This window comes from Alexandromys fortis, unplaced genomic scaffold (genome assembly GCF_014885135.2).
Source record: "Alexandromys fortis isolate MF-2015 unplaced genomic scaffold, M_Fortis_MF-2015_v1.1 scaffold_24, whole genome shotgun sequence".
NCBI lineage: Eukaryota > Metazoa > Chordata > Mammalia > Rodentia > Cricetidae > Alexandromys > Alexandromys fortis.
The window spans coordinates 11,901,776-11,927,237 of NW_026067906.1; the positions used below are offsets into that span (position 1 = coordinate 11,901,776).

Genomic DNA, 25,462 nt, shown 5'->3' on the forward strand with positions numbered 1-25,462 from the left:
CTCTCTCTCTCTCTCTCTCTCTCTCTCTCTCTCTCTCTCTCTCTCTCTCTCTCTCTCCTTTAGTCCTTTTTTTCCCATTCTTTTTTTCTCCTTCCCTTCCAAAGTAATTTTTGGTGCTGAGCTTGATCTAGTGCCAATAGCTAGGCAGGTGTCCTCCCACAGAGGTAGTGGTTCTTAACCTTCCTAATGCTGCAACTCTTGACTACAGTTCCCCATGCTATACTAACCCCCCAACCATAAAATTATTTTCATTGCTGCTTAATAGCTGCAATTTTTCTACTGTTATGAATTGTAACATAAGTATCTGATATACAGGATAGTTGATAGGCGACCCTGTAAAAGGGTCATTTGACCTCCAAAGGGGCCATGGCTGCACTGAGGTATTGCCAGTTGTGGGCTACCTTTAAAACAACAGACTTTATGGAGCCCGCTGACCATATTATGCCTGAGGGTGGTGAAGGAACACCAATTTGCTGTTGAGCAGAAGGCAAGTGTACACTTCACTGTTCTTTTCATTGGCTTTCCCTTAGCATCCAGTTCCCATAAAAGATCTGCAGTAGGCAGTTACTGAATGGTCACGTTGGCAAGGAATGAGTACAGGCTAGGTGGAGGAATCAGGAGAGGAAGGATGGTGTGCGCATGTGTGTGTGTGTGTGTGTGTGTGTGTAGGAAAAGTCCCAAGTCCATCAAGGCTTTCTGACTCACTTTGGTATTTCATTCACATGAGGAAGTATAAACAGAAGGCCGTGTTTGGTTATACCTTGTAGAAGCCACCAGCCTGCTTCAGGTGTCAGATGGCATATACTTTGACACTGGCTTTCACCCATGGAAACACGCAAACCCTCTCAGGGGCAGCGTTTCAGAATTTAGATCTTCACTCCTGATTCTGAATCAGAGGACAGAAGCTATAAGCCCTAAACAGGGCCAAGAGCAGGATGAAGATGCCCATCACGGAAGGAAACGCAGACAGCTCCTTCTCTGGCACTGCTGAATTGATGGGCTGGTCTTCCCGCCCTTCCCTCTCACAGAAGAAGGCTCGCAAATTGCTTCCGCAGGCTTTTTCACACAACCCGCTCTGAAGATGATTTTCTTGATTACACATCTGCCAAGTCCAGCATCTTCAAAACACCAGGTATCCGCAGTTTCTCGAGCACACTAATTTCGTTTCGGTGCAAACTGACGGGAATGTGTAATGTTGCCATAGCGCGTACACTTATTGTCAACAGACGCTGCCTGTATGTCCAACCCTTTCGCTCTCAGGTCTCCTAGGCTCCGCTGGTTTTAGTGAGACGAGATAGATAGTAAGGAGATAAAAAAAAATTCATTTTATTTCAAGGCAAAGTTCTATGCACACAGCAGGATAGTTACTGATTTACTTGGCTAGTTAAATCAACCCACAACCTGGGCAGGAGACAGTGAGTGGGTAAATGTTTTTAAAATTAAATGGTAATTTTTTTTCCTCTTTAAGCTTTTGCTTGAGAGTCAAGACTACTTGACAATATATGTATTTCTTTCCATAGTTTTTGATGTCTGGTTCCTTTGCATTTTTTTGCCACCAACTGGACCCTCTCCCCTGATTTTCTAAAAATTCTGCTTGCATTTCATCCACAGCCTGGTCTAGACTTCGGATCTGAAGGGGGGGGGAGATTCCTACTCTGTCTGAGATGAGATGATGGTGTGGATAAGGAGAAGAAAAGCATTTGTTCTACACATCCTAGCTTCCTTCCATCATTGGACCAGAGTCCATATTTTCTTTTATTCACTGTCCTGGATAGCTTTATGTCAACTCGACACAAGCGAGGGCCATCTGAAAGGAGGGAGCCTCAATGTAGAAAAGGCCTCCATGAGATCCAGCTGTGAGGCGTTTCCTTAGTAAGGGTTTGATGGAGGAGAGGTCAGTCCATGGTGGGTGGTGCCGTTCCTGGGCTAGAGACCTAGGTTCTGTAAGAAAGCAGTCTGAGCAAGCTGGTAAGCAGCACCCCTCCATGGCTTCTGCATTTGCTCCTTCCTCCAGGTTCCTGTGCTGACTCGCTTCAATGATGAACAGTGATTGGGAATCACAAACCAAATAAATACTCTCCTCCCCAACTTGCTTTGCTCACGGTGTTTCATCACAGCAATAGAAATCCCAATCAGGCATTCACTGAAAAGCCTTCAGTAGACCTTTGTGTTTCACTGTGGGCTATCATGGCTAAACAAAAGAACTTATTCAGGTGTTCCAAATATTTCTGAAGTTTGAAATGTGAAAATGTTGAAGGTGAAAGAAATTGAAGGGCCAAATTTGTCGTAAACCTCATGGAATTGTTAAGGTTTAAACATTTATTGGATTGTCATTTAAATCAATAACTTATCTTCTTAGTTACTTCTCTGTTGCTGTGAAGAGACCCTATGATCAAAGCAACTTATAGTAGGAACAGTTCTGAGGACTCATAGTTCTAGAAGTTAGAGTTCAGCCACCATGAGAGTCACGCGAGGAGCATGGCAGTCAGCCAGCAGCCAGGGTCCTGGAGCAGTAGCTGAGAGCTTACGTATGTTCCACAAACATGAGTCAGAGGGAGCTAAGTGGGAACAATGTTTGAAACCCTCAAAGTTTACCATGGTAACAAACCTCCTTCCACAAAGCCACACCTTCTAATCCTTTCTGAACAGTTGGGGACCACGTATTTGACTATATGAGTCTATAGAGGACATTTTAACTCAAACTACTACATTGACATGCAACCATTCATAAAGTTCGAGACAATGGCAAAAGGATTGAGTCACAATCCCATTGAGTCTTGTGAAGAACCAGGACCAGCCAGACGTGGCTTTAGGTTGAGAATTCTGCTCAGAACACAGGCATGTGCTCAGAATTTCCAGTGCATCATTTCATATTTGACCCACACAGGAACTGTTATGGAAATGGGACAAGCAATTTCCCCAAAACACAGGACACATTCGTGGGTACCTCTGCATAGAGAAATGCAAAGGAAAAAGATTGTTCTCTGGTTTATGTGTGCACCCAAACTGTGATACATGAGGACTTCAACATACTACTGGCAGGACTACTAGGTGACAGCCATGCCCTGTGGAGAGGAATTTCAGGAATAATCTTCTTGATAGGAGTAGAGATAAAGGAAGGAGAGACTTTATGAAGTTAGCATATTGGCAAAGACGAGGGAAAACTTTTTTTTTTAATCATGAATCTAAGCTAAAAATGGTATAGTTCTGGAAGCTCTAGGTTATGACTAAAACTGGCAATTATATTGTAGAAGTAAACACATACACAGAGAGAGAATAAAAATTACATAGTGGCTGAAGCCCTCTATTCAAGCTTTAAATCTGTCCATGACTATCTGAATATTTTATAAGCATCCCAAAGTCACTATGCCACAGATAAATCTGTTCTCTTCTTCCTCTAGACACCCCAAGTTGTTTTTATTTTACTCTTATGTAAATAGCATCTCTTTTCTTCAAGCCATCTGGGGTTAAACATGAATACATATTGATTCTTCCCCTTCATTCCCAGCATCCAATCAGCCGACGAGTCTCATTACTTCTGAAATCGTATTTCATGTGTCTTTTTACTCTGTTACCATGGCAGTACTTGACAGGACTCTTTCCTTTACACTTGCTTATGATTTGTAAATAAATTCCCAAACGAGCCCCTTGACATCTGTCTCATGGCTCATCTGTTCCTTTGGACACCAAAGTCAGTCTTTGAAAGACACGCTTCTCCTTGTCATGTCTTGCTCTTGCCTGCCAACATGGGGGAGTCTTGGTCAATGAAATGACTTCAAGATTCTTAGCCCCACCCAACCCCCCTTACAAGCCATTCTGCCTTTCTACAAACTCACCCATCTTCCTCTCCTACGCGAACTGTGCATCGTTCATACTCTGAGGATACTACTTACCATCACCTTTTCTCCTTGTGAGATCCACCTCCAGCATCATCTTCTTCATAAAGTCTTTGTTTTTTTTTCTGCTCTGATGCCCCTGTCAGCTATGAGCCTTCTGAAACTCTAGCATCCTAATTTATATTAAGACCACAGCATGCCTGGCCCCGCTAGTATCACTGCTACTTTGGTCCACGATTTGCTGATATGATGCACACCAGAGATAACGCTTTGTTAAGCATGTCATCTACATTATGTATTTAAGTTTTAGGACGTCAAGTCAACACTAATATAGAATCCCCATTTAACTATCAAGGAAAGCAAAGAATGGTGTAGGACATTGTTGCCGGAGGCTGCTTGTTCATTTCCCAGCCACCCAGGCTCCCGAAATAATCACAGAGAAATCTGTACGAACTGCAATACTGTTTGGCCAATAGCTTAAATGTATTTTTTAGCTAGGTCTTGTATCTTAAGCTAACCCATCTCCATTAATCTGTGAATCACCACAAGGTCATGGCCTACCAGCTGGCAGCTCATATCTTTCTCTTCTGGCTGCTCCACGGCTTCTCACTGACCCCACCTACTTTCTCCCAGCATTCAGTTTAGTTTTCCTGCCTAGCTCTATTTTGTTAAGCCATTGGCCAAAAGCAGCTTCTTTATTAACTAATGGCAACAAGACATATTCACAGCATACAGAGGGGGACTCCCACAACAGGATATGGTTTTAGAAAATGAACAAAATTTGGTATCATATGCCCATGGACAAGTGAATTATGGGTTTGTGTTAATCGCTCTCTAACAATGGGGAGGGAGGGCTGAGGATCTAGGAAGCAAAACCATGTTGTGGAGGCTTGAGCCGTTCTGCAGAACAGACTCTCCACACCCAGGAACAATCCCTCATGGCCATGTTTCCAGAGCTCTCCTTAGCACCTGTTGAGGAAGAAGAAACCGGGGTGTCGCAATCAAACCTGACAGAGGTAAATGTTAAGTTCTACATTAAAAATCATTAGGTAACTATAGGACACGGTAAATTTGGTGGCTCGAAGCAGTGTTGGACTGATTGGTCCCCAAAGTGACACAATTTCAGACCCTTTGATATTCTTAGCATGCTAAGAACAAAGCAAAAGGTTTGTTCATACTGAGTAGCATGCTCTTTGGCCAAGAACGAATTGACTGTGAAGGTGTCATCAAGAGCGTCTTGAATGAATTTGGAGTTTCTTAGCAGTGTATTTTGGAACACTGGAAATTTTAGTGTCCAATTTTCTGCTTGTGCCGTCTTGATTTTTAGAGTGAAAACCCTCAATTTTCATACTTGAATTATTGATCATTTTAATGTATTTTCCCTTATAAGCGTAAGCAATCTACAGGAAGATTATAAAATACAAATGAATAAAAGAACAGCCACAAAAAGTCTTATAACCATGCCCTTCCATAGGTAACTTTCTAATGAAGGGAGAGGGCTAGGCTGCACGCAGAATCCCTATCAGCAGATTTTAAATAAAAATGTCAAAGTCTATGAGAAACATGCATCAAAGTTTTACAAAGGAGAAAGTTTTAATTTTATAACATCCAATTTTCAACTTTAAGATTCTCAGAAAAAAAATACAATGAATGTCATTTGTGTAGTTTTAATTTACATCCATTTTTAATATTCGGCTGAAAAAGAGCTTCTAAAATCCCATCTCTGATTTGTAAGTTATTCTGTTCTTTCCCAAGATATTGGTTCCAATGCCTTTATTTGATTTCTGTACTTGAGCAAACCCACCCACACAGCACACTGAGCCTCGTCGGGCTTGACATTTTCTCTTTTGAACGGCATCCAGTGTAATGCAGTTTACTGGAAACGTCTCCACAGAATGACTCAGCCAGTCATGGAAGTATTTCTTTCTGTGGAATTCTTCCTTTTTTCTAAGAATGAACATAGAGCATATTATTTGAGGGTAAACAAATCTGGAAATGTTTCCAGTAATATCTTTGTGTGTGTGTGTGTGTGTGTGTGTGTGTGTGTTGTGTGTGTGTGTACAGGCTGTGGAAGATTAACTAAAAAATTTCTTGACTGAGATCTTGCTTCCTACCTAAATGTTTAAGTAAATAAAGTCTCACCAAATAGATTTCCAAATTTTCCAAGTGAAAATGAAAGCTATTTTACCAGTGGAAAAAATCGGGCTTGTTTTGTCTTTGTCAAAACAAAACATGGTGCCACACTCAAAACACACGCTTGATGTCTCTAAACAAAGTTGTGTTAAAGTCACATGCCATCTCCTGAAAAGACGTGTGGGCTGCAGGAGGATGAGGATGTCCATCCTTCTTCTTTCACCTTCCTTCACTTCCTGATAAATTTCAGGAAACATTGCCATCTGAGTTTGGTCTTGCCAATGCTCATAATTTGAAATCCTTTTGTCATTTGAAGGAACTGTGTGTGCTCTTGGAATACTTCCTCCCATTTCGAGCTGAACACACAACTTAGGAGCTTTTCTTTATCCTTTAAAATGTATGTGTGTATGCGTGGCCCTGGGTAACACAGGGCATGTGGAAGGCAGAGTACACTTTCTGTACAGTTGGGTCTCTTCTAACTCCTTTCCACGAGTTTTAGGGAGAGAACTCGTGACCAGGAAAGACCTTACCTGCCTGATGAAACTTTTACTAGACTCATTTATTTATTTTTAAAATCAGGGTCTTAAGTCGTCCAGGCAGGATTCCAAGTCACTGTGTAGTCAAGGCTGGCTGAAGTTCTGATTCTCCTGTCCCTACCTGGAGAGTGCTGGGATTCCAGAATCTGCTACCAACTGAGCTTATACAGTAGTAAGGATGGAACCTATGGACTTCATGTGTACTAGGCAAGGGCTCTGCCCACTGAGCTACTCTCCGACACCTGAGTAGTTCTTTAGGTCAAAGATTTTTTTGCAATTAGGCAAGGGTTTTTATATTGACAGCTGTTCTCATGCTGGTAGTACAAAGAAGACAGGACCGTAAAGTTCAAGACAATGGCAATGGAAATCAGAGTAAGCTACAGAACATTTTATCAGTGAATAACAATAGCTACCCTTCTCGGTAACCTATAGCAGCTTGTGTTTAGACCACGAATAAAGGTTGAACCGGTCTCTTGAATGTCTCCTGGGACCGTGAAAAGAAGCTTTTCAGGCAGAGAGGCTGTGATGTTTAAAGCTGAATTCTAGAAGTTTTAGACACCCCTTTAGCGGGAGAGTTACTAGCCACAGTGAAGGAGTGAGTCCCAGGAGGGAGGCAGTTAGGTCTCCGGTGTGTGTGTGTGTGTGTGTGTGTGTGTGTGTGTGTGTGTGTGAGAGAGAGAGAGAGAGAGAGAGAGAGAGAGAGAGAGAGAGAGAGAGTGTGGGGGGTGGCTCCTCCCATTTTGTTTCAACATCATGAACCTAAGCGAAGACTCTGCCTGTGAACCCAGTGATCCACAGATCCTCAGAGTCCTTCCTCACCTCTGCACCTCGGGCACAGTCCAGCTGCTTGTCATGTTTAAAGCCCGCCGCTGCGCTGCCAAGCATAGTGATCATCAGTCCGGAAGTAATGAGTGTCAGACTCCTGTCGGCGGAAGGCTTGGCACCTGCGAGGGATGCCTAGGAGAAACCCTCTTTGTTCAGGTTTAACCTTCACCTCTTCCTACCTCATAACTTATAGTTTTTTTTTACTTAATTTTTTTTAACATTTATTTATGTGTTTATTTAGTGTGTGCTCATGCGCGCATGCATATGTGTACGCATGCGTGTGTGTACATGTATGCCATAGTACATGTATGAAGGACAGAGGACAATTTGAAGAGTTGTCTCTCTCCTACTATGTGGTTTCCTGGTAATGAACTCAGGTCATCAGAATTGGCAGCAAGTTCCCTTAACTGTTAAAGCCATCTTCTGCCTCTTTTTTTGCATTTAAAAAATTTATTTATTGATTGATTTATTAGATGCGTTGGTTGTTTGCCTGCATGTACATCTGTGAGGGGGTGTCAGATTTCCTGGAACTGGAGTTACAGACTCTTGTGACCTACCATGTGGGCTCTGGGAATTGAACCCTGGTCCTCTGGAAGAGAAACAAGTCCCTCTTAAATGCTGAGTCATCTCTCCTGCCCCGCTCTTTTTGGTCATGCATGTTTTCTTTCAAGAACAAGAGTCAACAAACCTCTGTAAAGGACCAGATATAAAACCTTTTAGGATTTCTCAGCCGTACGATCTTTGATATAACCACCCAACTCTGCCGTTGTATGTAAAAGCAGGCATAGGCAACATATTAATGAATGGACTGTACCCCAACAAAGCCACATTGTGGATACTAATATTTGGACTTCATACAATTTCACGCATTATGAAATATGACCCATTCTTTTGATCCTATCGGTAGCATTATTCTTATTACAGAGACTATTAAAAATGGGTAGCAAACCAGACGATTCATGTAGGCTGTAACTCTATAGCTCTTACAGTAGAATATTAACTGGGAAGCCAAATTTTGGACTGCAGTCCTTTGTGTTGATTCTATAGACTCCAAGAGAAGGTAACAGGCCCATATAACTTGAGGGCCTTTTGGCTAAGATTAAGTGTGGAATGTGTCAGGTAATGACTGGAGGTTGCTTGCTGTGTGACACTCGCTGGTCCAAGAGACAGCTGTTTTCCATCAACAGAAAATGAGACCTAAGTCAGGAGCACTTCCAGGAGGGAGGAGGAGTATTATCTGTGCAAACCTGTTTGCGTGATTCAGGCGGGCCAGCAGCACCCCGCTCCTTGCCCGTGATCTTATGTGGCCCCTCCCTCTAGCCCTATATTACAGTGGACTTCATCACACAAAGCCAAATTTTGCTCGCAGCATCTTAAATCTCCAGCCTGTGGGTCAACTTCTGATCAGTATCCTGCTATCGGGCCCTTCTTCAGGGACATCTTCACACACTTGTTTAATTTATTCTGCTAAGGATGCCAAGGATTCCTTACATGGCAAAAGAATTTTTCTTTATATGAGATCATACGCTTTCTCAGATGAGTCGAGGTGAGCGTTTTTCTTTTCTTAGGCACATTTTTAACTTTGCAAACACTGAGGAAAGAGTACAGAACTCACCTGAATCTGTTAAGAGTACAGTCTGCCTGTCCTTGACTAAAATGAATCCCAAGTGGAGCAGTGATTTTTTTTTTTTTTTGCTTTTTTTGTTTTGTTTTGTTTTGTTTTTTGAGACAGCGTTTCTCCGTGTAGCCCTGGCTGTCCTGGAACTCACTTTGGAGACCAGGCTGGCCTCAAACTCACTGAAATTTGCTTGTCTTTGTCTCCTGAGAAATCACTGAGATCAGCCTGTCTCTGCCTCTCAGTGTTAGGATTAAGGTGCATGCCATCACCGCCCAGCTTGGGCACTGATGCTCAGGCAGCTGGCGTCTTGGTCTTCTCTGTCCTTAGTTTCTACTTTTCATCCACTCTCTGTACTATCACCCAATTGATATTTCTGGAGCAAAAACCACAGTTCTGTTGCCCACCCCTCAATCAGTACACATGGTTCTCCATGGGCTGCAAGGGAGCCCACATTCATCAGTCTGGATTTCTGGGACACCTGAGTACCTCCCAGCTTTCATACACATGTCCATAAGACTCCCCATTGCTCGTGTTTGCCTACCCCACCCAATGACCAAACCAGACTCACCGCTTCCTCTCCGATTATGTCCTTTCCTGCATCTGGGCCATGCTGGGTCTACCAACCCAAGCCTACCACAGAACTCCGGCCCTGGCGGTCCTCTGAAGTTTAGGCCAATCATCCCATGGCTCCATGTTTGTGTGACAGGGCACAGCAGGGAATGTGGCTCTGCCTGTTCAAGGGGAAGTTTGATCCATCTTATTTGATGCTAGATTTCCAGACCCAGACAAGTCATGGAGCACAGAAGGTGCCAGGTGCAGAGAAGTGCATTTATTTATGGAATAAATGAATAAGTGTGTAGGTGAAGGTAAAAATTACTGAGATTTAAGTGCCATCATAAAAGTGCCTAAAATGGGTTATAAAGTGGGTTTTTGAATTTAATTTTTAAAAAACTTTTATTCCTTCCTTGAAGGCAGCTGTAAATACCAAATATATCTATTTCGGCAGTGCCTGGGTCCTGGCTATAGATGTAATATATTAGTTTATTGAGTTCCTGTTATTGCTCAGCTATGGTGTTGGGTACCTTATAGCACACCTAATTTTAATTGTCCATAGGAATTCTATAAGGTTGGTATTAGTCTCAATTATTTTACTGATGGAGGAACAAAAGCTCAGAGAAATTTGTCCTTGTCACAGAACGGATGGGTGGCAGAGCAGGACTTTTAAAGTCAAGCCTTCTGGTGTTCTTGCCATCTGTTTTTTTGTTTTTGTTTTTGTCTTTTTTGAGAAAGGGTTTCTCTGTAGCTTTGGAGCCTGTCCTGGAACTAGCTCTTGTAGACCAAGCTGGCCTCGAACTCACAGAGATCTGCCCGCCTCTGCCTCCCGAGTGCTGGGATTAAAGGCGTGCACCATCACCACCCATTCTTAGCATCTGTATAAACCAGTTGTGTGATTGACAAATGAGCTACAAAAGCAGGAAGCAAAGTCATGCTTCTTAGATTTGACAAAGATTCACATTTTCATCGCAGTACTGTGTGGTCTCCATATACTGCTATATAGCAAGTGCTGAATTAATTTCTAAATGAGTAAATAAAATTCTTAATGAACTAATGAAATACTCAGTAAATTGCAGAGCTAGGGGTTAAGAATAAGCTATTCTTAAGTTAGGGAGTTGTAGCTCAACTAGTACAGCACCTGCTTAGCAAGTACAAAGCCCTGGGTTCAATCCCTATTACCACATAAAACCAGGGATGGTGGTACACACCTTGTAATCCCAGCATTTGGTGGGGTAGACACAGGAAGATCGTAAGTTCAAGACCATCTTTGGCTTGCTTAGAAAGTTCAAAACCAGCCCAGAAACAGATCCTGTCAATAAATAAACACTTTTTTTTTAAAAAAAAATACAATACATTGAAAATTCCAAGTATTACAAGTTTAGGTGCTGGTAGCTGGGGAGGAGGTCACACCACCACAGGGCTCCTCGGTGAGCTGACAAACAGTGAGGCTTGTTTAACAGTGTGTATCCACCAGTGTCAGAATTAAGAAGTCTACCATGTGAGGTGATGGAAAACCAACCGACAGTCCTCCCGTGGCTGTCCACAGTGCCAGGGCTGGTACAAGTAGGTCTCAGCAGCAACAGCAGACAAACACTTCATTGACCAGTAAGAGAAAAACCAGTCTTTCTTCCCTATCTGAAAACCAAGTCAGGTGGGTTGGCGTGCAATCACCGGCTGCTTTTTTTTTTTCTTCAAAGAACAAGACTAACTCCAAAGTAGAAATAAGTCCAAATTAACAGTATTTTGGTGCTGTCGGGAAAGTAGACAGGTCCCTCAGCCCATGCCTTTAGTCATGGCTTCATAAGTGCCACTTTGGGGATGTGTATTATGACAGCAGCTAACGGGGCTTCCAGCCTTGAGACATCAGCAGATCCCAGAGCTGGGCAAGACCAGCTGTGGTAGAAAGTCTAAAATGTACTACTATGACCCCCATTTCATGCTATTTGATTTACAAAAGTATCCACATTGGAAACTTCCACATGAGAAACTTTGGAGAAACTCAAGGTGTTCCCAGGTTGTCAACAGTTCTCACACCATCAAAAGAAGAAGCAAGGATTCTACATCTTAAAATTTTCTGCAATCAAAGGGCATCTCCTGCCCGGTGTGGGACCTTGGGAAGTTGCCTCACCTCTCCCGGCTCCAACTCAGTGAGTGCCATATCAGTTGACTTTTAAGAATTACCTAAGAACTGTGTGGGTAATAGCATTTACTTGCCTGGTCAATATGGACTTCAATTATTAAAATCGAGCCCATGTTGTATTGACCGTACTGCTTTCAGCACATTTGAGAATTTCCCGCAGGGCATAGACTGGGCAGCTAGACAGAAAGGTAAGGAACTGCTCCTGGTAAGCACTCCCATGCATATTTCATTTGCAACACCCTCACAGGGACCTGGATTGCTTCGCGTTGTTTATAGGTGTGTTCAGTTATTCTCACGTATTTGACAGAGAGTTCAGTGTTTGTTTCAGGCGGCGCGCTGACTTGATTGCTATTGATTTTGATCTTATTTGTGTAGGAATAAATCTTAACTCCAGCAGTTACAATCATTGATAGGCATTGTATAGTTCTGAAACTACCTCTGCTGAGTAAATGGTCATCACTTGCAGATGACGACCTGCATTCTGATTAGACTGTGCAATTTGTCACCTGCACGTCTTAGACCAGAAGTGACAGAGCTGTGTGTCCTAAGCCCAGATCTACCTGATTCCAAGCACGTTCTTCCTTTGAACCACACAGATGTGTCACCTTAACCACGTGATCAGAGATTTCCAAGCTCATCTCGCTAATGGGCATCAAGCGTTGGAATAGGGCAAGCATTCTGCTGAAGCAGGAAGAGAAGAATGAACCAAACATAGTACTTTAAGGATGTCCTAGCTTAGGAGGGGGAAACATTTTGCCTTACTTAGTCTTGGAGCATATAGACACCAACTAGGTGAATGATTGGCATGATGGTAGGGAGTAGAATGTTCTAGTAAGAAGGCCCAACTTGTGGGACAGTCTGTAGGGAAAGAGATGAAAAGCCCATTTGGGGACCCTTAAACAGCTCAGTGCATTTTGGAGAATAGCATAAAAGGGGGACAATGGGCATCAAGGTTTTTAAATAAAGTTGACAAAGATGGGTTTTACATGGAAGATTTTCATATTGTTACAGAAAGGGATTTGGTGCATGTGTGCACCTTGGGGCACATGTGGAGATCAGAGGACAATTTGTGAAAATTGTCTCTCTCCTTCCATCTTGTGGGGCTCTGGAGCTCAAACCTCAGGAACCCAGGTTTGGAGGCACGTTCTTGTACCCACTGAGACGTCTACTTGGTTCTCTCCTAAAATTAATCTCCGGAGTTATTGAATGGTTTTATAATGCTGCAAGGTGCGAGCTGTAGTTATCATCAGGCACTATTCGTACAGAGATGAAGGACCAGATGCCGAGGAATGGGACCACAGCTATTTTGTGGAGTTGGGTTGTGAACCCAGAAAGTTTGGCTCCACAGTTCACACTTGAAACCTGGCAGGCATACATTTTAGTGAGAAAAGGGAGCACAGAGGCCCGTGAGTGAATGAAGGTGTAGAATCTTAGACCATACCCTCAGGGACTCTGGTTTAATGACTGCCCTGTGGGATTGTGCTGTGGGTATTTTAGATCAATTTTTGAGAGACATGTTTCTAGGTCATTATGTTCAATCATTTACTACTACTGAAGTCAGATTGCCCTACTGAAGGCAAAGAAAATAATATGAAAGAATGACTTTCTGGAGTGATCTCTTTATTGCTCTTCTAACATCTTCTCATCTGTATCCATCTATCTAAATATCTATCTATCATCTATCTATCTATCTATCTATCTATCTATCTATCTATCTATCATCTATCTATCTATCTATCTATCATCTATCTATCTATCTATCTATCATCTATCTATCTACCTATCATCTATCTACCTAGCTCATCTATCTCACTATTATCTCTCTATCATTCTCTCATCCACCCATCTATCATTGACCTATCTTTGTACTATATCACATGAACTCTATTTACATATGTAAACCAGTCTAATTGAAATTCAAAGGCTAGATCCATTCAGAAATAAACTTGTGTTAGTTGTGGGAGGAGACAACCCCATCCTTTTGTTCTAGCTCCTTTTTTACCTAAGATGGCATTCTTTTATATTTCCCATACGGAGAGGTCACAGCTCATGTTTGTTGCATTAGTCACTCAAAAGCACCTAGTTTCTCTTTTCCCTGTCGTTCTTTTAGCTCTCTGCTGCAATCCTCACACAGCTGTGATTCAAAGATGTGCTGTCCAGGTGCAGGGCCCCTGAAATCACTGCTAGTTGAAAATTATTTAAAGTCCGATTTTTCTATCTGAGGTAAACAGGGTACTGTCCAACTTTACCTTCATCTACATGTAGGTAAGTGGAAGGCATCTGTTTTTAGGTTTAAACTGTGTTCCCACCCACTCTGATAGGAAAGCCATGTTATGAATAATGTATTCAGCAAGTCCTCAGTGGTCACAGTGACCTCGCAGCTGGAAGGATTCACACGTCCTGTTCTTAGCCATTAAAGCCTCTGTCCTCTGACTTGATGAAACAAGGCTTTGCTGAGCTAACTCCTGACCCTTCCTTAACTGAGAGAAATGGAGTGAGAGAGGGGAGCTTCTGCTGGTAGAAAGGAAGGGAAGGGGCTGCGATGAGGCAGAGAGAAGCACAGGCTTGTCAGCAAGGCTGGCTGACTCACAGCACTCGGGGAGGAGGGGAGGCATGAGCCAGAGCGAGGGTGAAGCCAAAAGAGGGTTTGAGTGACAGTATATGTAAACCCTTTCCATGGCCTCAGGCTCCCAGGGAGCCAACACCCCGTGTGGTCTCAAATCTCCAAAGAAGGGCTTTCCTTATACTGTGTTTTTGTCACACGACCCTGTGCCAGGAAACTCTGCATTTCTAGGCCTAAACATTGACGAGGGACATTCCCAACACATGCTTTTCATTGAGGCAGCCTGGGTGGATCGCACCTAGCTCATAAACTCTCCAGTAAGAATAACATTATTTTTGCTTATCTATCTGCTTAGATGGGGGGTAAGCCATTAAATTAAACCCTTTTTCAGAAGAATGAGATGATTTCCTGTGGCAAGATGGAAGAATTGGGACCAAGTTCAAGTTTCCAGTTGAACCACCAAAAACATAAATCAGGCCAAAAAGATGAAACCAAAGGAATCGCACAGAGATCAGACAAGGAAGGCCAGAGCTACAGGAGATGAGGGACAAGCATGACGAGCTCTGTCATGGCTCTGACTTATGTCTGGACTGAATGAGTTTCCAGTGTGGGTGGATCGGGGCTCAGCTGGGGCCCAGTGAACTCAGGGATGAATGCTCCTTGGGAAAAACAAAGGCTGTGCTTCCTGGACAGTGTTTAGGAGGGAGGGAGAAGCAGAGGGAAGTAGAAACATCTGTCGAAGAGTTTAAGCAGCTGCTTGACCAATAGATGGGTGTGAGAACCCCCTCTTTCTAAAGAACTGTCCAGAAACCTTAAAAGGAAGAGTATCCAGGGCCCACCCACACTACCAAATTATCCTCAACTTTGTAGTAGGGCCCGCTTGTTCATCCCAGCCATCCGACTAGCTTAGCCCTGAAATAACCACACAGAAACTGTATTAATTAAATCGCTGTGGTCCATTAGCTTTAACTTCTTATTGGCTAACTCTTACGTCTTAGTTTTACTGATTTCTATTAATCTGTGTATTGCCATGGGGCAGTGGCTTACCAGCTAAGTTTCAACAGCATGTCTTACTCCCCCTATGTAAAGGAGCCAGCAGGGAGCTAGAACCTCCAATGTGCTAGGCAAGGGCCCTATTGCGGAGCTATATCCCCCACCAATCTTTTCTGTAACTGTTCATCTCATACCATGTACTTTTTTTTTTAATCTAAAATATTGCAGATTTCGGGTCTGCAAGTTCAATGTAGCTCTTTTTATTTATTTTTTTAATCTTCAGTTTTGACTACAGAATCTAGACGCAGTAATCATTTAAACACATTTGTCTGCCAAGACCTACGTTAGTTCCTGACCAGATCTTACTCTTCATCATGTTTCCTAACTTCCTATTTCTTTGCATGACTGATAATCTTTCACCTAATGCCAGACACTGAATTCCACCGTGGAGGATGCTGAGAACCTGTGCAAACCTACAAATATTTCTCAGTCCTGTTTTAAGACACAGTTACATCACTCAGAACTAGAACTAGTTTCTCACCTGGAATCACACTTTTGAGGTTCATTATAGTTTGCCCAAAGTTGAGTGCGCCTGTCAGCTTCAGTCACAGAAGTAGGTGTCGGTAACCTCATGGACTCCTAACTGGCCAAAATGGTGCAAACAAGGGACCATAGAATGCTGAGGCATTAGCGGGGCATCTATAGCACCTCCTTCAGAGCTCGGGTGACATGGAGAAGGAGGGATAGAAAGACTGTCAAAACAGAGGGCAAGAACACTTACTGCAAAAGCATGAAGCCCTGAGTTCAGATGGCCATTTACACACCAGAAACTGCAGAGCTGTTGGAAGGAGAGGCAGGAGGATTTCCAGAGCTTTCTGGCCATCAGCCTAGCTCCGGCTTCAATGACAGACTGTGGTTGAGAAGAATAAACTAGAGAATATTAAAGCAGGGCATCTGATGTCCTCAGGGCCTGATGTGATAGTTCTGCACTTATGTGGATACACACCTGCACATCTGCACACACACCACACACACACACACACACACACACACACACACACACACACACACACACACACACACAATGTAAGGAGTTGGAGAAAGAAGTGGGTTGAGTTAGAATGTCACTCCCGAGAGCGACAAATGGCATAGCCGTTACATTCTTGAACTCAATGCCATTGTGTTTACCAACACAAGACTGGGGCCCCCGAGCCAGGGAGATAGTTCACTGAGTCAAAACGATTACTGCAAAGTCAGACAACCTGAGTTTGATCTGTGGAACCCACATTGTGGAAGGAGAGAATTGACTTTCATATGTAGTCCTCTGAGCACTGCAAATGGACTAAGGTAGTCTCACGCCCCGCCCCGCCCCGCCCCTCGCCATAGTTACACACAATTAAATAAATAAATAAAATGTTGAAACAAACAAACAAGATGCAGGGCTGTCAATACCCAACGTGGTGTGCGTGTTGGGAGCACGAGGCCACTCCCATCGTCTCTGATAGGCAGATAATGATTGCAGGGAGGACGCAGTCACCAAGCTCCACCCTCCCCCAGTATCCGTAGGCAGTTACGGTTGCTGGGGCAGGGAAAGGCATTTTCTTCAGTTGCATAACCACTGGTAAGCGTCTCATGCATTTGCAAATAGTCTCTCTGTTGGCTAGTTTTTTATGGCAACTTGACACAGGCCAGAGTCATCAGAGAGGAGGGAGCCTCAGCTGAGAATCATTCCCCCATAAGATCAGGTTGTAGGTAAGCCTGAAGGCCATTTTCTTAAATAGTGATTGATTTGGGAGGGCCCAGCCCACGTGGGTGGTGCCACCTTGGGGTTGGTGGTCCTTTAGGTGGTAGGTTCTATGAGATAGGAGGCTGAACAGGCAATAAGGAGCAAGCCAGTAAACAGTCCTCCTCCAAGTCTTCTGCATTAGGTCCTGTCTCCAGGTTCCTGCCCTGTGTGAGTTCCTACCCTCACCACCTTCTGCTTTCAGAGATGAGCTAGATGCTAAGGAAGAGCAAGTGCAATCAACCCTTCACTTCCCAGTTGGTGCTTCATCTCAACAATAATAACCTTGACTGAGACACCCTCATCCAGGATCGTATAAAAAAATCCTATAATAAAACCCAATGGGAGCATCCTCCCTCCCAAGAAAGGAAAGAAAGAAAAAACCCCACAAAACCACCATGTAAGCATCGAAAGGACTAGCAGGGAGGAAGGGGTTTAGTGGGCATGGGAAGTGAGCAGAAGAAGCAATAAGATATGAATGTGATAAAAAAAATTGGGCAAATTCATTACATGTATGTATGCTTATGTGCAACTGCATTACATGCATGTACGCTTATGTGCAAAAACTTTACATATACATATGGTTATGTGCGAATGCATTATATACATGTACGCTTATGTGCAAATGTATTACATATATGTACGCTTATGCACAAAAACTTTGCATACACATATGGTTATGTGCAAATGCATTACATGCATGCATGGTTATGTGCAAATGCATTACATACATGTACATTTGTGTGCAAATGCATTACATAGATGTACACTTATGTGCAAATGCATTACATACATGTATACTTATGTGCAAATGCATTACATGCATGTATGGTTATGTGCAAATGAAAAGTGAATAACAAACCAGAAACCAGAGCAGTGAGAACTGGAAGATGTTATATTGGAAAGAATATTTAAAAATATGAAACAAACAAAAACTGAAAACTAAAAACTATGAGTAAACAGGGCACCAGTGAGCTCCATGATAGTTTCAGACAACCGGAACTCTTCATTGTTCTTGTAACAAAATGGCTAAACCTAAAGAGACCAACTGTGCTTAAAACCGTCAATTTCTCAAAAACAAAATAAAGCAAAACAAAACATCAAATAAAAGTATCCAAGATCTGAGTGTGTGATTAATCCATGAGCTGCTGAGAAAAAGTTGTGTTCTTCTGAGTCCAGGTGAAATGCTCTGTAAATATCTGGTAGATCCATCTGGCTTATGAGGTCACTGAGCTCCAGCATTTCTCGGCTTAGTTTTTGTCTGGAGGATCTGCATGTTGGTGAGAATGGGATGCTGAAGCTTCCCACTATCAGTGTATGAGAGTCAATTTAAGCTTTAGCTGCATTTCTTATACGAACTTAAGGTGCCCTTGTGTTTGGCCCATAGATGTTTAGAATTGCAATATCTTCTTGGATTTTTCCTTTGAAGAATATGCAGTGTCCTTTCCTATGGCTTCTTATTAGTTTCAATTTGAAGTCTATTTTGCAGAGTTTAAAATGGCTAACCTTTTTGGCTTCTTGGGTCCATTTTCTTGGAATATTTTTTTCTATCTTTTTACCCTGAGGTCATGTCTATCCTTGATTTTAAGGTGTGTTTCTTGGATGCAGCAAAAGGATGGATCCTGTCTTCAAATCCAATCTGTTAATCTGTGTCTTTTATTTTATTTTTTTAATTGGGGAATTAAGATCGTTATTGTTGAGGGTTGTCAATAAGCAGTTTTTGCTGGTAGTCGAGTTGTGCGGTCACAGTACCCATGTCACCAGAGTTCCCTGCTTGTAGAGACTGTTAGTGGAAGGCACATGCGGCATCTCCTGTAAGGTACATGGTTCTAGCAGGAAGTACCCCACACACACTAAAACTGGGTGGAAGCATGTTAGCGGGGTTTTACTTTGAGGTTAAGGAACTTGAAACATAGAAGGTTCAACGGAGCCAGGTGTGGTGGTGCATGTCTATATTCCAACACATCCTGAGCTACCTACAGAGACATCACACACACACACACACACACACACACACACACACACACACACACACCTGGGAGCACGCTCCCAGGGACTCCTTTCCCTGATGTAAAACTGTTCACTTCAGAACCATGTGCCATTGCATGCTAACAACTGTCCCTGCTACTGAAAATCAGAGGCCTGGCTACTCCAGGCTGACAAGCAATACATAATTTAGTTTTTAATTTTCATGGGAAGTCTGCATTTGAAGTTAAGTGAAGCTCAAGTCCAGAAACGTCACTTTAAACAGAACAACGATGTCACACTGTAAAAGCACACTGTAAAAACCTCTACCCACTTCCCCCACTCTAACCCTCTCTACAAGCCTGGCTGAAGCCCTGCTACTCCATGCTGGGATCAGACAATGTGTTCTTTGGTTGTAACAGAAAAACATGCTGAGCTGACCCTTTTTTAAATGTCCCCGGAGCACCAGGTGGCAAAGGGCACAGATTTTCAAAGGATGCTCAGCAGGGCATTATAGATAGAAGAACTGGATGAGACGTGGAGGAGACGTGCAATCCATTAGCTGGGTGCAACGCTTTGGCTGCTGAACTCCTGATGAGGTGGCTTTACCCAGTAGACTGCCAATATAGCTTAGACCCAGGTTTCTCTGCATGGCTGCAAGGCTAGGGCTACAATACTATCACGGGAACCCCTCGTGGTCCCTGGGACCAGCTGTCACCTGTGGCTTGCAACATTTATTTCTTTGAAAATGGGTAGAGAAAGAAATAGAGATAGATTGTAGAACTGGTAATGGATACAAAGCGGCCTTCTGAAAAGCAAAGAGCAGTCTGTGGGTCACGTTGGAAGGTCACCGCTTCAGAGCCCCCTCACTGGCCTCATGGAGAAGAATCAAAACCATGCCTTCCACATTTGTTTTCCGTGAAAGTTGTTTTCTCTGGATCGCTGTTAGGTTTCTTCCAGCTTTTGGCAGGAGCTGCCTTCCTGGGCCCCGCTAGTTCTGGCCGACAAGGTCACATCTTCCACAGGGCAGCAAGTGCTCTAAAGAATTCTGAAAGCGCAGCCTGTTTTTGTTACCGGACACTGGAGGATGTGCGACATGTCATTAACCTTCATTGGGGCTCTGCATGAGAATATTGTCGGCAGATGGTGATTCCAGTTCTTCCCCTCCCTTCCCCAGGATGTCTTCTGGCAGGGAATGTTGACTGGTTTCAAAGGGAAACATGTGAGACACAGGCATGGTGGATCTTGGGACAAGGAAGGCAACAAGGTTTTTTTGTGTCGAAAATGTCACACTGTAAGAGTTCCATGGACAGTGTTTGTGTGGGACAACAGGCTTGCCTGTGACAACAGAACTCGTGGGCTGTGGGCTGACTGTGAGTAACGGAAGGTATCTAGCACTGGGCAGGAGAGTTCAAAGCCAGACTGCCCTCAGAGTGTCCCTTTCAAAGTTCTCACGTGGCCCTTTTCAGTATTAGCAGTGGGCGTTTTTAATAAACAGGACACCAATTATTCACATCACTGAAAGCCATCCTTGAAACTAGGAAGGTGACCTGTTCGTGCCGCAAACATTTATAGGATGCTTACAGTAAGCCAGGCTCTAGGGATATGATCAGAAGGAAAGCGCCCGTCAGTAGGAGGCTGGCCTTACTTGGATGACTGCCACATATGTCCCGAGAGCTTTCCATGGAAACACATTTAGAAAAGGAGAAATCTGTCACCCTGGATGCTGAGAGGCCGTGGGGTATGTGGTGGTTTGAAAGAGAATGGCCCCCCAACAGAGTGGAGTTATTTGGAGGTGTGGCCTTGTTGCAGTAGGTGTGGTCTCATTGGAGGAAGTGTGTCACCGTTGGAGTGGTCTTGGAGGTGTCACATATGCTCAGGCCACGCCCAGTGAGACTGTTCACTTCCTGTTGCCTGCAAGATGTAGGACTCTCAGCTACCTCTCCAACACCATGTCTACCTGCAGGCTGCCATGTCCCACCATGATGATACTGGACTAAACCTCTGAGTAGGAGATTTAAACCATTTCTTTCAAAACAGATGTTAAGGAGAAGAAATACATTTCTTTCATTTTATCTATCCATCCATCTCATATTGGAGACTTTTGGGGAAAAGGTCAGACTGTGATTATCAGCTTTGGTGTAGGATTATTAGGCCTGAACGAGTCCTATGAGTAGCCCCCTGTCCTCAGTGCTAGAGGAATCGGTTTCATGCATTTTACATTCACAGGACACGATGCCATTTACAAAAATGCATTAAATGCCTGTGCTCTCCCAGTAAGGTGTGTGCTCTCCTCACCTTGGTGATTAAAGAGTTAGAGTTAGACATAGCTATAAAATGAATTAAATTTCACTGACCTGGTAAAAGTCCCGGATCTGATACATGCAGAATCAGATTTACTTTCAGACTCCAAGTCCATTATTTCTTCTGCTGTGTTGGATCACATCTCCATAAAATCATTCAAACATCATAAGGCCGAAGTAAAGGATCTGAAGTCATTTTGTGGCTTGTCTTTATTTTGTTGCTGTTTCTATGGGAACGGAGAGCAGAGGGAGGAAAGGAACCTTTGGGTGATGCTGGCCATGATGTTCCTAGGACACCGAAGGGAGCGATGCCCTTTTTCACATCTGGGAACCCTTAGGTCAGTGGTTCTCAACCTTCCTAAATCGGAGACCCTTTAATATGGTTCCTCATGTTGTGGTGACCCCTAACCATAAAGTTGTTTTCACTGATACTTCATTACTGTTATTTGGCTACTGTTATCGATAGTAATGTAAATATCTGATATGCAGAATGTCTGATATGTGACCCCTCTGGGTCATTTGGCTCCAAAAGGGGTGGAGAACCATTGCTGTAGGTGAAAAGACATGGGCGTTAATGAGAGGGAAAGTAGGTCACACAGGGAATGCAGTGGGAAAAATTGGGGGAACCATCGTGAAAGGCTCTAACATTTAAGCATCATTAGGCTTTTTTTCTTTCTAGCTAAGAGACTTTGGCATAGATTTTGCTCCTTTATTTTCCCACAGATGCCTGTGACCTTGGGATTACTATTTTGACTTTTCTATCCATCAAAACTACACCAGCTAAAACTGATGCTATTTCAGAAAGTTGCAACATCTTGAAAATGTTTAAGACTCCCCCACCCTAAGTTAGGCAATCTGGAAATACTATGTTGATGCTTATTGGCAAATAATGGGGCACCTATATGCTGATAATGTTAAATTCTTGAATTGCATATATACGTAAATATTTATATCTAAAAGTTATATAGATATATTTACTTCTATCAACAGATTAATACAGCATTGGCCTAAAAGAATTTTAGATCTAATGAGAACAATATAATGTAGTTCAAGATAGAAAAATTAGTGGCAGAACATATAAAAAGTACCAAAATAAAGGAAGCAGAGGTTCATCTGCCAATTGTTCCTAGCAGGAGGAAGGTGACTTGTCCTGAATATGAACATCATGGACAGAACAATGGTCCATGATCACTTCAGCATACTGAAATGTTGTAGAATATTAGTTTAAGATGTGTTACACTCGTTTATGCTGTGGAACATTTGTTTTAATGATGCAAAGATGTGTCGCATTCTTTTATGTTGCATTTGTTTAACTCCGTGAAACTGTATTACGTTGCCTGTCTAAAACACCCGATTGATCTAATATAGAGAAGAAAGGCCAATAACAAGGCAGGGGAAAGAAGAGGCAGGGCTGGCAGGCAGAGGAATGGGAAGAGGAGGGGGCCAGAAAAGAAGGGGCCAACCACTCGGTCACACAGCCAGATATGGAATAAGAAGGAAAAAAAAGATATACAGAAACAGAGAAAGGTAAAAGTCTAGAGGCAAAAGACAGATGGGATAATTTAAGAAAAGCTGACTAGAAGCAAGCCAAGCCAAGGCTGGGCATCCATAAGTAAGAATAAGTCTCTGTGTGTGATTTATTTGGGAGCTGGGTGGCAGGGCCCCAAAAGAGCAAAGAGTAAAAATCACCAATAACACTGAATCAGTGTGACCATCTTTGGCAGCTGGTAGCAGACTGGTTAAATAAACGCCAGCTACTCACTAGTGAGGTCCCTGGAGTAACCATGGTTTCATGCGATAAAGCTGAAGAGCGTTGTAAGACCAAGACATGAGCGATTTCAAACACGCAGCGTCATTATTTTTCCCTGGAAAAGACTGAGCAGGATGAGCGCCAGGGGAGCAGAGGTGGAGAAATACCTGCAGTTTGGAAGGAAACAGAGTATTGTCATTGGGAGACATGATCTAAGAAAAACAAAACAAAAAGACCAGGAAATACCAGTGAGCAAGACAACCAGGGTTAGAGCCATAACCAGGGAGTGGGTTTTATCCCTACCCGGCTCTGTAACCTGCTGTGAGATTGCCTTTCTGGGCTGCTGGGCCGCTGCTCCTGGATCTATTGTCTGGATTATCCTCAAGGTCCTTTCTGGCTGGCGATGATTCATCTTCAAAGAAAGAGCTGTGTACACACCACGGCCTCTGAGGAAGGCACACTGTTGCCAGCTGATAGATACCCTGAGTCATTTTGCCAGCCCCCCCCAGGGAAATCTACCCTCTGTTATTACAGATCTGCAAGAACAGGTGTGCGCGTGAGAGTGGAGCGCAAGCCGAAGGAAGTGATTACTGTGAGCAGGGAAGGGGGCCACATGGTAAGGTGGAGGATTAGCCACCAAGCCCAAGATGGGGATTGCGTCTCACTGTAACCTTAGCTGCATGTCCGCAGGGAGGTCCTACGTGTGCATTTTCTCACTTACTCGCAACCCAGCAAATGGCTGTTTAGCAGGGGCTCCCTTTATAAAAGCAACTGTTTTGAGAGTCTAGAATTTTTAAGGGAAATCAGGAAAGGTAGGAGTTCGACATGATAGCGCATCTCCCCCAGTATGCAAACACACAGGTAGACGCTTCCCTTGCAGGCATGGCTGACTGCTTGCAGGCATCTATATCAGCACAGCAGAGAACACATCTCAAGAAAACCAGGCGCACCAGGCAACAACCGCTACCACCAACGGAGTGGAAAAATCTGTGCAGTTGTCTTGGACTGCCTCTGACTATTCTCCTAGTTCCTTCTCTCAAGCACAGAGCATCTGGTCGTGAGCCAGGAGGACTCTTCATTTACAACCATGACACCACAGACAGTTTCTATCTCAACCTTTGAAAGAGTTCCACCAGGCAGAGTTCTCTCTCTCTCTCTCTCTCTCTCTCTCTCTCTCTCTCTCTCTTCCCAAAACAGCCCCTGCATTTGCTTCTTTCAGAGGTGGTTTATTTTTGACAAGTGCTCTTCCCAAGGACTGCATTGTAATTCACCCTCTTGTTTTCCTATTGTCAGGACTGCAAAGATGAATGGCCCTGCCTTGAAGGCCTGGCCACATAGGCGAATTTGGGGATGGAGTTCTACACATTTTTCTCCGTGGGTCCTTACATCCTAGGGGCTTGTTCCAATTTTATGATGGCTTGGCATGCAGAGACCTGTAGGATAGTGTAAAAAAACAGATGTTGGTATATTGACTCGAGTCGCTAAGGTTCTGAGCTTATGAATATTGGTATTTGTGATATTTATCTCATACTTTTTAGGATGTGCATGGTTTCTGGTTATTGATCGTGGTCTTAGATACTGAAAATGTGATTTTGCGTGCGTGTTTATTTGCACGCGCGCGTGTGTGTGTATGTGTGTGTGTGTGCACACGTACATGCATTCAATGTTATTCAAACTTCAATGTACATGAAGTGATCTGGGGGTAGTGTCTCAGTTAGTGTTTAAGAGCAAGCATGAAGGCCTGTGTTTGATCGCTAGCACCCACATGAAAATCTGGGCTTGGTGGCATGCACTTGGAATCCCAGGTGTGGGAGTCAGAGAAAGGCAGATCTCCAGGACTCACTGGCCAGCCAGGCTAGCTTCCCCAGTGAGCTCCAGGTCCCAGTGAGAGACCTCAGTCAATGGCGTGAGAGACTCCTAGAGAATGACATACAAGGCTGTCTCCTGTTCTCCACATACCTGCATATACACGTGCTTGCACAACACTATCTAAAATATTAGTTAGCCATAAATATCCCCGTGTCCTTGGGAACTAAGACTCAAAGGTCAGAGGTGAGGACAAACATTTTGTTTTGTGTTTAGTTATATTTTACAGTATTGAGTTATCACATACAGTAAACTGTTCCCAACCTTTATGCATTGCTCATGGTTTTTCACACACACACACACACACACACACACATGCATGCGTGAGCATGCACACATGCACACAATGCACACATGTAAACACACATACACGTGCACACATGCATGCACACACACGTGCCCTCACGCGTGCGTGCACACACACACACCTATATGCCCACAAACCAGCCGAAGAATAAAATATTGCCATTCCTCCAGTGTTCACTATGCCCCTTTCCAGAAACCTCTACTCCACTTGTCCAGAGACATTTCCTGTTTCCAAGATCCCAAGTCACGTACATTTTTTTTAACCAGCTGCTCCCATAATCTCAATGGAG

The 25,462-nt window shown here is 43.5% G+C and overlaps 1 long non-coding RNA gene across 1 annotated transcript in view; it reads left to right on the forward strand.

The window, feature by feature from the left end:
- Positions 1 to 7,329: 7,329 nt before the first annotated feature.
- Positions 7,330 to 25,462, forward strand: part of LOC126497499 (uncharacterized) — a 202,967-nt gene continuing 184,834 nt past the window's right edge. Inside the window, exon 1 of the long non-coding RNA XR_007590630.1 lies at positions 7,330 to 7,486. This is a non-coding gene — a long non-coding RNA (uncharacterized lncRNA). The remainder of the gene's footprint in view (positions 7,487 to 25,462) is intronic.